Source organism: Pleurodeles waltl, chromosome 1_1 (genome assembly GCF_031143425.1).
Source record: "Pleurodeles waltl isolate 20211129_DDA chromosome 1_1, aPleWal1.hap1.20221129, whole genome shotgun sequence".
In the NCBI taxonomy this organism is placed as follows: Eukaryota; Metazoa; Chordata; class Amphibia; order Caudata; family Salamandridae; genus Pleurodeles; species Pleurodeles waltl.
In genome coordinates this window covers 870,080,959-870,093,123 of record NC_090436.1, presented here as the reverse complement: position 1 = coordinate 870,093,123, position 12,165 = coordinate 870,080,959, and the positions used below count along the sequence as shown (strand labels likewise).

Genomic DNA, 12,165 nt, shown 5'->3' with positions numbered 1-12,165 from the left:
AAGGAGAGAATTTCTCCATTTTGATTTTTGTGAGAATAGTGCATTCTGAGTCAAAAATATTTCAGTCTTTGCTGGGGAATGGTCATAGCAGGGGGAGGTATCTTTTTATCTATTTCATGGGTGTGTCCCCACCTCCTGCCAGCCCAGAATGGAGGATTAATATGGGAGAGTTGCCTGGAACATCAAAAGAAGAAGAACTGTCCTGCTGGGCCCTTGGACTGCATCACAAAAGGCTTGCACTCAGACAAACACCACCTGCTGCACTCACAAGGCTCCACAAAGAAAGGGCTGTCAATGACTTAAAGGAAAACAAGTGGAATACTTGATCAGCAACAGGTATAATAGATCCGGAAGAAGTGAGCTGCAAGCCAAAGAAAGGGTCACCCCAGCTGACCTGTTGCAGCTGGACATTTCCTAGAAAGTACAGGTGTATTGTGTGATATTGAGTCGGGGCCCCCAGTGGGCAATCCAGAGTCTCTGGAATCTTGGTGCTGCTGGACCCCTGTTTTCCCCAAAGAACCACTAAACGTTTAGAAACAAGGTCCAAGAAAAAGACTAAGAGGCATATTTACAAGGAATCGGTGTAGGGCAGCTCTGAAATTATTTTAACTGTGATGCCCTACGGCAATTCAAAAGGGCAGAAATGCACTGTATTTAAATAATACTGTGCATTTCTGTCCTTCACCCCTGCACTGGTGCACACATTGCTGCTTAGTGCTAATGCAGGCAGGTGCAATGGTGTCTGCATTGTTGGCAGAATTGTGTTTACAGCACACTCAGAGAGAGAACACAATAGAAATAAATAAATATATTTCTTCTTATTACACCTCCTCCTGGGAGGTGCACAGTTTTGATGCACTCCCAGGTTTATAGATCCATGTAAATCTGGGAATGCATCAAAACCCATTGGTGTTGCATGGGAACATCCATCTCAACGCCCATGGAACATCTCTCTGATGCAGTGTAAGGCAACACTGTGACAAGCGCTGCGTTGCTTTACTCCACATCTACAAGCCATGAAAATCCAAGCAAAGTGGCTTTGCATGACCTTGTAGATATGGTTCTACACTATGCACCGCAAGTGCATCAAATAACATGACCTAATGCTGGCGCAAGGGGCTCGTAAGTATGCCCCTAAATCCGAAGGTAAACCTTTAAACGGTACCTACGACTCTGCTTATTTGACCCGCTCTCCATTGCAATTGGACTAAAACTTTGACTTTATCCCAGTCCAGTGTTACAAGATAGCAGCAAGTGCCATTTTAAGCTTTTTGACACTAGAACGCACAATTTTTGATTTATGCTTTCCAAGTTCACATCTGTCTTTTACTTATTTACTGTTTTGGTGGCATTAAATGCTTTACACAAACCTGTCTCCTATGTTAAGCCTTATTGCTTGTTTGCTAAACTACCAAGGATTGAGCCAGGATTAATTTACTTGAGACTTGACTGGACCTATTAATGACTGTGGGATTATTACTAGCTGACGGTGAATACTCCCACCTACTAGTAACCCACTTTCCTACAATGTAATCTTAGGGAATGGGGTGGTGCCTAACCTTCAAAGATTTGAAATGATGCACTCTCTCTGTAACTGTAACTAGTTAGCCCTCTGTATGACCAGTACATATGTCAGGTCATCATATTTCTGAATAAGGTAACATAAACCCGTCATGGCTCCCTTTGCTCAAACAGGCATATGATGGACATGTTCACCAAAACATTATTTGTATTCGAAATACACACTTAATTTATTATAACAATTATAACAATTGAATACCTCAGGTTTACCACTGTCAATACACCAACTACCGCCCACCCACTCCCCATCATCACCTGGGTCTTCTTTTTGTTATTTATTAGTTTGAAGCCAGTCAGACAGGCAGCTGTCCTGTTGCAAAGACATGTTGTGGACATCCTGAAGGCTGACCTGGGAACACCTTCCAGCCACTATATTTATTATTGGCTTTACGTTTTTCACTTGCATTTGCTTGCTTTCTATTTGCTGGCTTTATTTGTTTTAGTCTGCCCAGCATGTTTTGTCTCTCCCATGAAGCATAGCCTGTTTACCACCTCTCTACCTATTTCCTTGAACAAGTGCTTGCTTTCTGGAAACTCTTTGATGGCCGCATCATATCACTATTTGTGTACCTTCAGCCATGCTGCGCATGATTATAAAACTGACCAATCTAAAATCTTTCGTAGACAAGACCTATGAGATTTGCTAATGCTTGTTTTTAAGCCATTCTGCCCTCAGATATGCTACTGTACAAACACTGAAAAAGACAATAGCTCTTGTGTCGTAGGTGAGACCTACTGGCTTTGCCAATGCTTGGGCTGGTAGATGGTGTTGGTGTCTAACACAGCCAAGGCATCAGCATATAATATTAATATATGTAATTCATGGAGAGTCAGCTCACATTGAATGGAGAGTTCCTGGCAGATCATGAACAGAAACAGGGCCAGGACACAACTGTGTTTAATTGTGCTATACATTGGGCTGGGGCTGATCTTTCCACTCTACCACGCATGTTCACTTGGGCCCAGGTGTTTGTATGAAAAGCAGTTAGAAGTGATAGTAATCCATTTGGGATCCTATCCACAGCCAATTTAGCTCATAGAAGATCCACCATATAATCAACAGAGCATATTCATGATGAGCCAGACTCGAAGAGGAGGAACAGGAGACCAAAAGTTCAAATGAATCCAAATTTATGCTATTTCGGTTCCAACACTCCTAACTCAAGGAAGGGCTGCTCAGTCCACAGTAAGCTTCAGCTTGCAAAAGCAAATCTCCAACAATCACATTATAAGTGTGCATTTCTGGCACAGAACTTGATATATGGTAAACTCAAGTGGGGCTGCTGAAGATGCTAAACTGTAAAGTGTCATGTAGTTGATTTTGTTTGGCAGTGGCTGAACTTCTTAGGTAACTGGTTAAAGGTATGGGACATACTGGGGAGGTTGAAGAAAGCTAGAATAATCCCACTTTTAGAAAAGGGTTGCTGCATGACTACATGGTGTGTCAAATCAAATGAGAAGTTTGTGTTGACAGTATTATAGTGGGCAAAATTTACATAGTGAGAGACTGGAGGTCACTGTACTAGGTGTTTTGTTAAAAGTCTAAACAAGCTGAGGGCATTGTGATAAAATATGCTAAGAAATAACAAGTATTCAAAAAAGACTTCAGTCAAAAATGTCTGCAGAACTGTGGGTGCCACTGGAGTAATCTGAGCTGTGGGTATATACCATGCAGAGCACAATCTAATTTATTTGAAACCTTGGATTTTTCTATGTTAATAATTTTTGTTTTCAGCAATAGAAACAAGCAAGGACTCAAAAATTCAATATGTCTTGTTTGATTGTATGCTACTTGTACTCTAACACCCAGATGGCTCCTAAGATGCCACAATACATCACTTTATAAGCAGCTAGGAGGATTCTAAAGAAAGTCATCCAAAAATAAGAAGTCTGTTGTGTGTTCCTTTCAGAAGAAAGTTTATTCCACTTAGTCCAAGATATTGTATAATATAGAAATTCTGAGTACAGATGGAAATCTTCTCACAGATAAATATTTTAGCATGTTAAAAAGGATATTGTTGGATCTGGGATCCTTTGCGCGGTCTTCCCTAACTTTTTGCCTCTGCTTCCCAGGTTGTTGACTGTGTGCTGAATGCATATTCTGCTGTGTTTGTTACTTTGGGCACTTTACCACTGCTGACCAGAGCTAAAGTGCAAGTGCACCCTATGTGCAATTGTATTGGTGAATGGTTTATCCCTGATTAGCATATCTGATTTACTAGTAAGTCCCTAGTAAAGTGCACTAGAGGTACCTAAGTCCTGTAAAACAAATGCTACTGGTGGGCATGCAGCACTGATTGGGCCACCCACACGAGTAACCCTGTAAACACTGTTAGATCTGCCACTGCAGTGTCTGTGTGTGCAGTTTTAACACTGCCAATTCGACCTGCCAAATGTACCCACTTGCCAGACCCAGACCTTCCCTTTTTATACATGTAAGACCCCACTAAGGTAGGCCCTGGATAGCCCCATAGGCAGTGTGCGGTGTATGTTAAAGGTTGGACATGCACTGATGTGTTTTACATGCTCTAACAGTGACAAACTGCCAAATTAGGTTTTCACTGTTGCAAGGCCTAGCTCTCTCATAGATTAAGATGGGGGCTGCCTTTAAATATCCTTAAAGTGCAGTTTCCCCTTTGAGAGCAGATGGAAATCTGGAGTTTGGGGTCTCTAAACTCACAATTTAAAAATATGTCTGTAAGTGAAGTTGGTTTTTAGATTGTTAATTTGAAAATGCCACTTTTCTTGCTTTAACCATTCTGTGACTCTGCCGGTTTGTGGATTCCCTGTCTGGGTCAAACTGACAGTTGGTCTGTTTGTGAATCTCCTCTAGAGAGTGATACAAAGGGAGCTGGGGTGTAGCCTGCATATCCTGATGAGCCATCTGAGCTACAGTGGAGGGAGGAGTGGTCACTTACACCTGAATGGGTTTGCCTGCCCTCACACACTGCAGTTTCCAACCCCTTGGTATGTGTCTGGGCACCACCTGGGAAAGGCAGGGTTCTGTAAACAACAGATGCTTTCAATTAAAGCTTGCCCACTTCAAAGGTAGAAAGCGATGTAAATCCAAGCGATGGGATCCAAAACCCCAGACTTTAGATCACTTCTGGATTCAAGAGAAACCTCTGCCAAGGAAAAGAGCTGAAGAGCTGAGGAGAAATTCTGCCCCGCCTGTGACTGTGCTTTGTTGGGCTATCCTGCAGTTGCTGCTTCTACCTGTGAAAGGGGATAAAGACTGGACTTTGCTGTCCAGCATGAAAAGAATCTCCATGGGCTTGGACTGAGCTTTCCTCCTGTTTTGAAGTTTGAGGGCCATCAAAGACTTCCTCTGCCAGCACCTGGACTCTCTGCTGAGACTCCTGTCCTGCCAAGTGGAGCCCTATCCAGTCCCTGGACCCTTGAAAGGTGAAGTTGGCAGCACAAGGACTGAAATCCATGCAGAGAATGCAGTGCAGGAAATTTTGTATGCACCATCTGCAACACGGCTGCGATGCGCCACCCACTTCGCGGCTAAAATTGATCCTCCACCTGCATCGAAGCTGGGAGATTGATGCGTCGTGGCTGGAGAAACGACACAACATCCGCTTGTGGCTGCTGATAATGACGCAAACCCCACGCAGCATGGTTTTCTAACACTGTGCAACTGGATTTCTCAGGCATCGTCACTGGGCATCAAAGTCATTGTGAATCTGCACGGATACGAGGTGCCCCATCCAGAAATCGACGCATCGCTCTCTTGTGAGGGAGAAAAACAATGCATCGCTGACCTGACCGGAGAAGAATATGACACATGGTCTCACTTGTGAGTAAGAAATCAACACATTGCCGACTTTTTCGATGCATGCTCGCCCGTGCAGCTTTAGTTTTTACGCAAACTGGGTACATTGTGTAAAATCAAGGTTTCTATTGTTTTCAAGGGGATAAGACTATTATCCTTTCGAAAATACATACCTTAACTTGTGTATGTTGGAATTTTGTGGTTTTGGTCTTGTTTGACTTAGATAAATATTGCCTATTTTTCTAAAAAGGTATACTGTCCATTTTGTAGTGTATTCACTGTATTACATTGTGTGTTGGTTCAAATACTTTACACATTGCTTCTGGGTTAAGCTTTTCTGCTTGTGCAAAGCTATCAAGGGGGGGTAAGTGGGGGTTAACCAGGTGTGTTTCTCCTGTGCCCTGACTAGAGTGAGGGTCCTTGCCTGGACAGGGGGTAACCTGACTGCCGACCAAAGACCCCATTTCTAACAGATATCCAGGGTTACCATTATGTGAAATAATATGACAGGGTTCAGCAATAACAGAGAAGGTGAAAAATTCACTGCACGCCGATCCGGAAAGACGCCGCTCGACCCTGCAAGGAAAAGATCGGCGCGACGCCTGCGGTGCGACCGGAACTTCGACACACAGCTCACCTGGACAACGCCGCCCGACTTCCAGAGAGGAAATCGACGCAACGCCTGCCGTGAGGCAGAAAATACCACGCACAGCCCACTGGAACGACGCGCAGCCGGATAACAAGCCCAGGATTCCACGCACAGACCCCGGGACATCTGGTAATCCTGCGACCCACAGAAGGAGACTGTCCGCGCACCGAAAAACAACTCACGTCTTCCCCGCGTGAAAAATAACGATACAAGTCCGTGTGTGAAGGGGCGAAACCGACACACACACCATTTTTCCATGCATCTCCTCCTCTGCGGCCCTTTGCGGAGATTTTACACTCCAAACCAGGTACTTTGTGCTTGAAAGAGACTTTGTTTGCTTTTTAAGACTTAAGACACTTCATATCACTTTTCAGTGATATCTCTACAATTTCTTATTGCATCTTTTATCGTTTTGACCTACAAATACCCAGATAAATATTATATATTTTTCTAAACACTGTGTGGTGTATTTTTGTGGTGCTATATTGTGTTATTGTATGATTTATTGCACAAATATATACACATTGCCTTCTAAGTTAAGCCTGACTGCTCAGTGCCAAGCTACCAGAGGGTGGGCACAGGATAATTTGGATTGTGTGTGACTTACTCTGACTAGAGTGAGGGTCCTTGCTTGGACTGGGGATAACCTTACTGCCAACCAAAGACCCCATTTCTAACAAGCAGAAACTGCAGAGAGTTCAAAACTAAGCTGCCAAGCATACAAGCAATGACCCACATCACCCTTAGCCTGACACTGCCCCCCTTTAGCTAGAAGGATCACCACATAAGCAATTGATGGTACTCAGACTTATTTTGACAAAAGCTCCACACTGGAGCAAGTGCTTAGGACCCAGCTCCCACTTACCTTGGACTGGTTCTCTGACCAGTCTAAGGCCCATCTGCACCTGGCTGTCTGCCTTGGGGCCCCACTTTGCTGTGCTCCTCTGCTCCATCTGCTTTCACTCCCTCCCACTCTAGGTTCAATCCTGTGCTATGTCTCTTGTGCATCACTTTTTGTGTATGTTTGCGCCTGTGGTCTGGCTTTTGTGCCTATTGTCTTGTGTACCCACTTTGTTATTTTGTACTTTTTTGCTTGTTCTTGTTTTGCTCTGCCCACTCTTTCTGTGATGACTTTTGGGCTGTTTGCACCTGCGCTTTGGGTTTTGTGCCTATTGTCTTGTGTATCTGTTCTGTCTTTTGCATCTTTTTGCCTGTTTTTGTTTTGCTCTGACCAGTCTTTTCCTGTCTTGACTGTTGTGTCCATTTGTTTTCTGTGTCCGCCCTGTCTTTTATGTTTTTGAGCCTGTTTTATCTTTTGCCCTGTCTTCATGCCAGCTTTTTGTGCCCTGTCTCCTCTTTTTGTGCTCGTAGTGGTGTTCCCCTTCTTCACACCTCACTTTGGGTCTCCACCCTGCACTCTTCTCCCCTCCCTGCTCCCCCTCTCTTTACCTGCTTCTCCAGCCTGACTTCTCCCTCTGCTTTCTCACCTTTTCCTACCCCCCATGTTCTTCCTCTCCTAGGACCTACTTAATGGTGGCTTCTACACAACCATGCAGTGAACATGCTGCTGGTGCACTGAAGGCAAGCCCATATGATGCTGTCCACATCTGGACCATGCCCACCAAAGATCCTGATCCATCTGACCACCACTGCTACACTTCAGCCAACCTTCTAGCCATCAACACTGGATGCCAACAAGACTGTTGCCTCCACACCACACCACATTGCACAGTAGGACCCTTCTCACGTGCTCACTGATGATTCTTTTGCATGGTCCCTCCTTGTCCACTCACCACACACACAAAACACCCTGCATAGCCTTCATGCCTGCACCTTGCATTACCTGCATGGTCCTCAATACCAGATCTCTCGGTAAACATGCAACTGAGGTTTGGGACCTCATGGACACACACTCCCACCCTTAACCTCTTTCTCACTCAAACTTGGCTCACTCCCGACATCACAATGGCCATGTCCCTGTGCTACAAAATTGTCCACCTTGACAGACTCCACACCTGCACTATCTGAATGGATGAACCAACTATGCTCATGGAGCACTTGCACTTCCAATTGCATCTCAACCACTTTTTCCACAACAAAATACTCAAGATCTACAACAACGTTGCACCCCAACTCATCGTAGAGGACATCATCTTACAAACTCCCACCACCTCCAGGAACTTTCACCTCCTAACAAACCCCCTCATCACAGCTGAAACTACCAGAACCATACAGACCATCCACTCAGGGTCACCTGCAGACCCCTGCCTACACCACATCTACAACCTCAGAAGCACACTGATCACCACCAGCTTTTCCACCACCATCTCCTTCATACTCAGTGGAAACTTTCCAGAGAGCTTTAAAAAGGCATAGGCCACAGATCTCCTGAATAACTTTTTGGCTAACCTGAATGACCTCAGTAGCTTCAGGCCCATCTCACTCCTGCCCTTCCCAGCCAAAGTCCTGTAAAAAGTGATCAACAAGAAACTCTCCGCCCACCTCGATTAGCACCACCTCCTGGACTCCAACCAGTAATGGTTCTGCAGTAACCGCAGCACAGAAACTGCCCTTCTGGCAATAATAAACAACATCGGATCGATGATGGACAGAGGAGAAACTGCCAGCCTCATCTTGCTCAAACTCTTGGCAGCATTCAACACCGCCTCCAGTGGCTCCCTCATTGCCAGACTCCAAGACTGAGGTATCAAAGGGCCCGTACTGAGATGGATCACCTCATTCCTTCCTTTCCAACAGGCCACAATGAGTCACATTCTCCACCTTCACCTCCAGTCACAAGAAGCTAGTCTGCAGGGTAGGGCAGGGCTCCTCCCTCAGCCAAACCCTATTCAGCATATAGATGGCACCCCTTGCCCACATCATAAGAACCCACGGCATCAACATCGCCTCCTATGCCAATGACACCCAGCTCATCCTCTCCCTCACCATTACAAACAACACTACCAGGACCAGCTTCACCACCTGCATGTCCAACGTGGTGAACTAGATACGAGACAACTGCCTCGAACTCAGCACAGACAAAACGGAGAACCTGCTCTTTGGAAATAGGAACTACCACTGACACTTCCCTTGGTCACCACCTGTCTTGCGTTCCACTCCTACCCCCCTAAACCACCCCAGAAACCTTGGCACCATTCTGGAGGAAAAATTCATGATGAACAAACAGGCCAACGCAATGATTGCATCCTGCTGTCATATTCTAAGAAGGCTCCACAAGATCTTTAAATGGCTACCCATGCACACAAGATACACGCAAGCCCTCATCACCATCAGATTTGACTACAGCAATGTGAACTACTTTGGTAACTCCGTTAATCTCACACAAAGACACCAGACCGTCCAAAACACCACCGCCAGACTCATCCTGGACATCCCTGGAAAAGAACACATCACTCCCTACCTCACTAAAATCCACATGCTACCCATCCAGAAATACTGCAAGTTCAAGCTGTTCATCCACGATTATAGCCCGGACGAGTTTCCCAAGTCCATGTGTGATGTTCTGCTCCAGTACGGGTTTTTCCTTTGAATTCTGAGACTTGTGGTTTCAGTTATTTCATTATAAAACAGGATTACAAGTCCCTGAATTCAAAGGAAAAAACTTTAACTGGAGCAGGACATCAAGCTTGCACCTGGGAAACTTGGCAGCTATGCACATACACGCCCTTCCACAGCACAAGACCAGCTTACCTCAACTACCAACTCCAACTCTACCACCCCACCAGACAACTGCGCATCATCCTTGAACAAATCCCACACATGTGCAGAAGCAAGACACGTATGTGTGCTTTCTCCTTCATTGTAGCCAAAAACTGAAACAAACTACATCTACACATGCGAACTGCTACTCCACTCCTCAACTTCTGTAAGAAGCTGGAGATGTGGCTGTGCACCGAGGAGCACCGCCCGGCACACGGTGTCCAGCCCCTGGAAACCTTCACAGCCACTACATTGCACCATACAAATCCAACATAACATAACATAACAGAAATGTTTATAATGCTCCTGCGCACAAAACATGTCCTGTCCCCCGATAATCAGTCCTTTTTTCTTCCACTTTTAACTCACCGGAGCATTACCAGGACTATGGCTGCTGATAATTGAATATTATACTCCGCTGCTGAGGCTATACTGATTGTTACAGGCCCTAAACACGAGTAACAGGTCCAAGTCGAAAGCTCAAATTGTTTGTCTTGCATACACACGCCAGCATGTTCGATAACTTCTCTGGCATCAAGCACTGGCATGTGCTTATTTCCAACAATGCAGTTCAGTGACGGAGATGGAGGATCTGTTGCTTGGAAATTACATAATAAGACGCATTTTCAGCTGATGGCTCTGAAAAGGACCTGACTGGGTGAGAGAGCTGGAGAGGTGACAACATCCTCTCATTCCTTACATGCCTCAGTTGTAGGAGCTTTGAAAGGCTCGCGTGTGTGGCTCAAATTGCACGTGAATTGGCTCAGACAATATTTACTGTCATTTGATTCAAGCAATAGAATTCTGTTTATCTCGTTCAAAGCTCTTAAACAAACCGAGAAAATGCAGTAAACGGATTTATTGTTTCAAATAAAAAAAGCAGGTATCTCAGTGGGATGTGCAGCTGGGGGCACGAACTCTGCTCTGTGGCAAACACAAAGGCCATGCTGTAAGCACCGCCAGGAATTAAATGTATAGCACTGTGGGAATCATCTCGGTAGCCGACTAGGGGCTCACTGAACAGCTTAACCCCTGATCAGGTGGCAGGTCCTGTGGCATGCCGAAGAACACGTCACGTTATGTCTCTTGTGCATTTTCTGGTTCACAAGTGGTACCCATCTCTGGAGAGAGAAACCTCATTGTCATAATATCATCTATTAAAACAAAAATACATGAAATATATACCAACACATAAATAGGGTCACTCACGACCAGCAGTTAGCAAACAGTAGTCACAGGAGCGTATCTACCATTGGATTCGAAAGTGCAGTGGCACCTAGTCGGGCCCAGAGCCCTAGCCAAGGCACCTCACAAGCAAAGTGGCCATTTTCCTTGCTTGCACCAGGGACGGTGCCATTCTTGCTACTCTAGTTGTACAGCAGAACACATGAATTACAAGGACATTCTATGGCACCAGAGAGTTCATGTAGTTAAGTATAGAACACCTAGGGCCTGATTTAGAGTTTGGCGGAGGGGTTACTCTGTCACAACGGTGATGGATATCCCACCAGCTCAAATAGAAATCCCATAGGATATAATGGGATTTATATTTTGGCGGGCGGGATATCCTTCACCGTCGTGACGGAGTAACCCCTTTGCCCAGCTCTAAATCAGGCCCTTGATATGATAGTATGAATGAGGTTGAGTGTATGACAGAGTGCATGGTGTACAGAAATGAACTGAGTCTGCACTGTGGATCTGGTCATGTTACACAGCAGTGGTGGGATGGGCTACGAGTCAGGAAAATATTAATTATGCCTGGAAAATGGCTTAAGTGGGATGATCGAGGACAAATTTTGCAGGAAGGGTTTTAGATGTTGAGAAGGTTCCAGGTAAGGAGACTTTTAACCCTTTGCATATCGGATGGCTTGGAGCGTACCGTGCACAGGGTGGACATGTGCGGAGGATGGCTCCAAGCTGTACTCACACCCACCCACAGTGGAGGGGCTGGTGTTTCCCCATGGGCCAGCTCACAATATGGCCCCCCAGTGATGGTAGTGGAAGCGCTACCGATGCCACCCCTGACCCCTTCCCCATCAACCTGATGACATCAGCATGCACGCTAGGAGCCGTAGTCATCAGAGCAGGCCGGAGGCACTGGAAACCATTTGTGTCCCATGCAAAGATGGAGAAAGGTGAGTTTTCCCCCTGGGAGGGGTAGAGGACTTCAAAGACGCTCTGGGGGGAAAGGAAAGAGATTTTCCTTACCCCCGGTATCTCTCTGAAGTGCATTTCTGCTGCACAGCTTGGGGCTGCAACTGTACAGCAGAGATGCGCACTAGGTCACCAGGGATAACTTTTGAAGTTGTTTTGCTGTTTTGGGGAGTGGCTCCTAGGGCAGGGGTCGCTCCCCTTTAGGAGGCATATATTTTGGCTATTTATGCCCCCCTTGGGGGCAGATCAGACATATTTTTAGGCCGATCTGACCCCAAGGGGG

General features: G+C 45.7%; 1 protein-coding gene across 1 annotated transcript in view; it reads right to left on the bottom strand.

Moving 5' to 3' along the window:
• LOC138302579 (F-box/LRR-repeat protein 2-like) overlaps positions 1-12,165 on the bottom strand; it is a 473,996-nt gene that overhangs the window by 429,804 nt on the left and 32,027 nt on the right. The window lies entirely within an intron of this gene.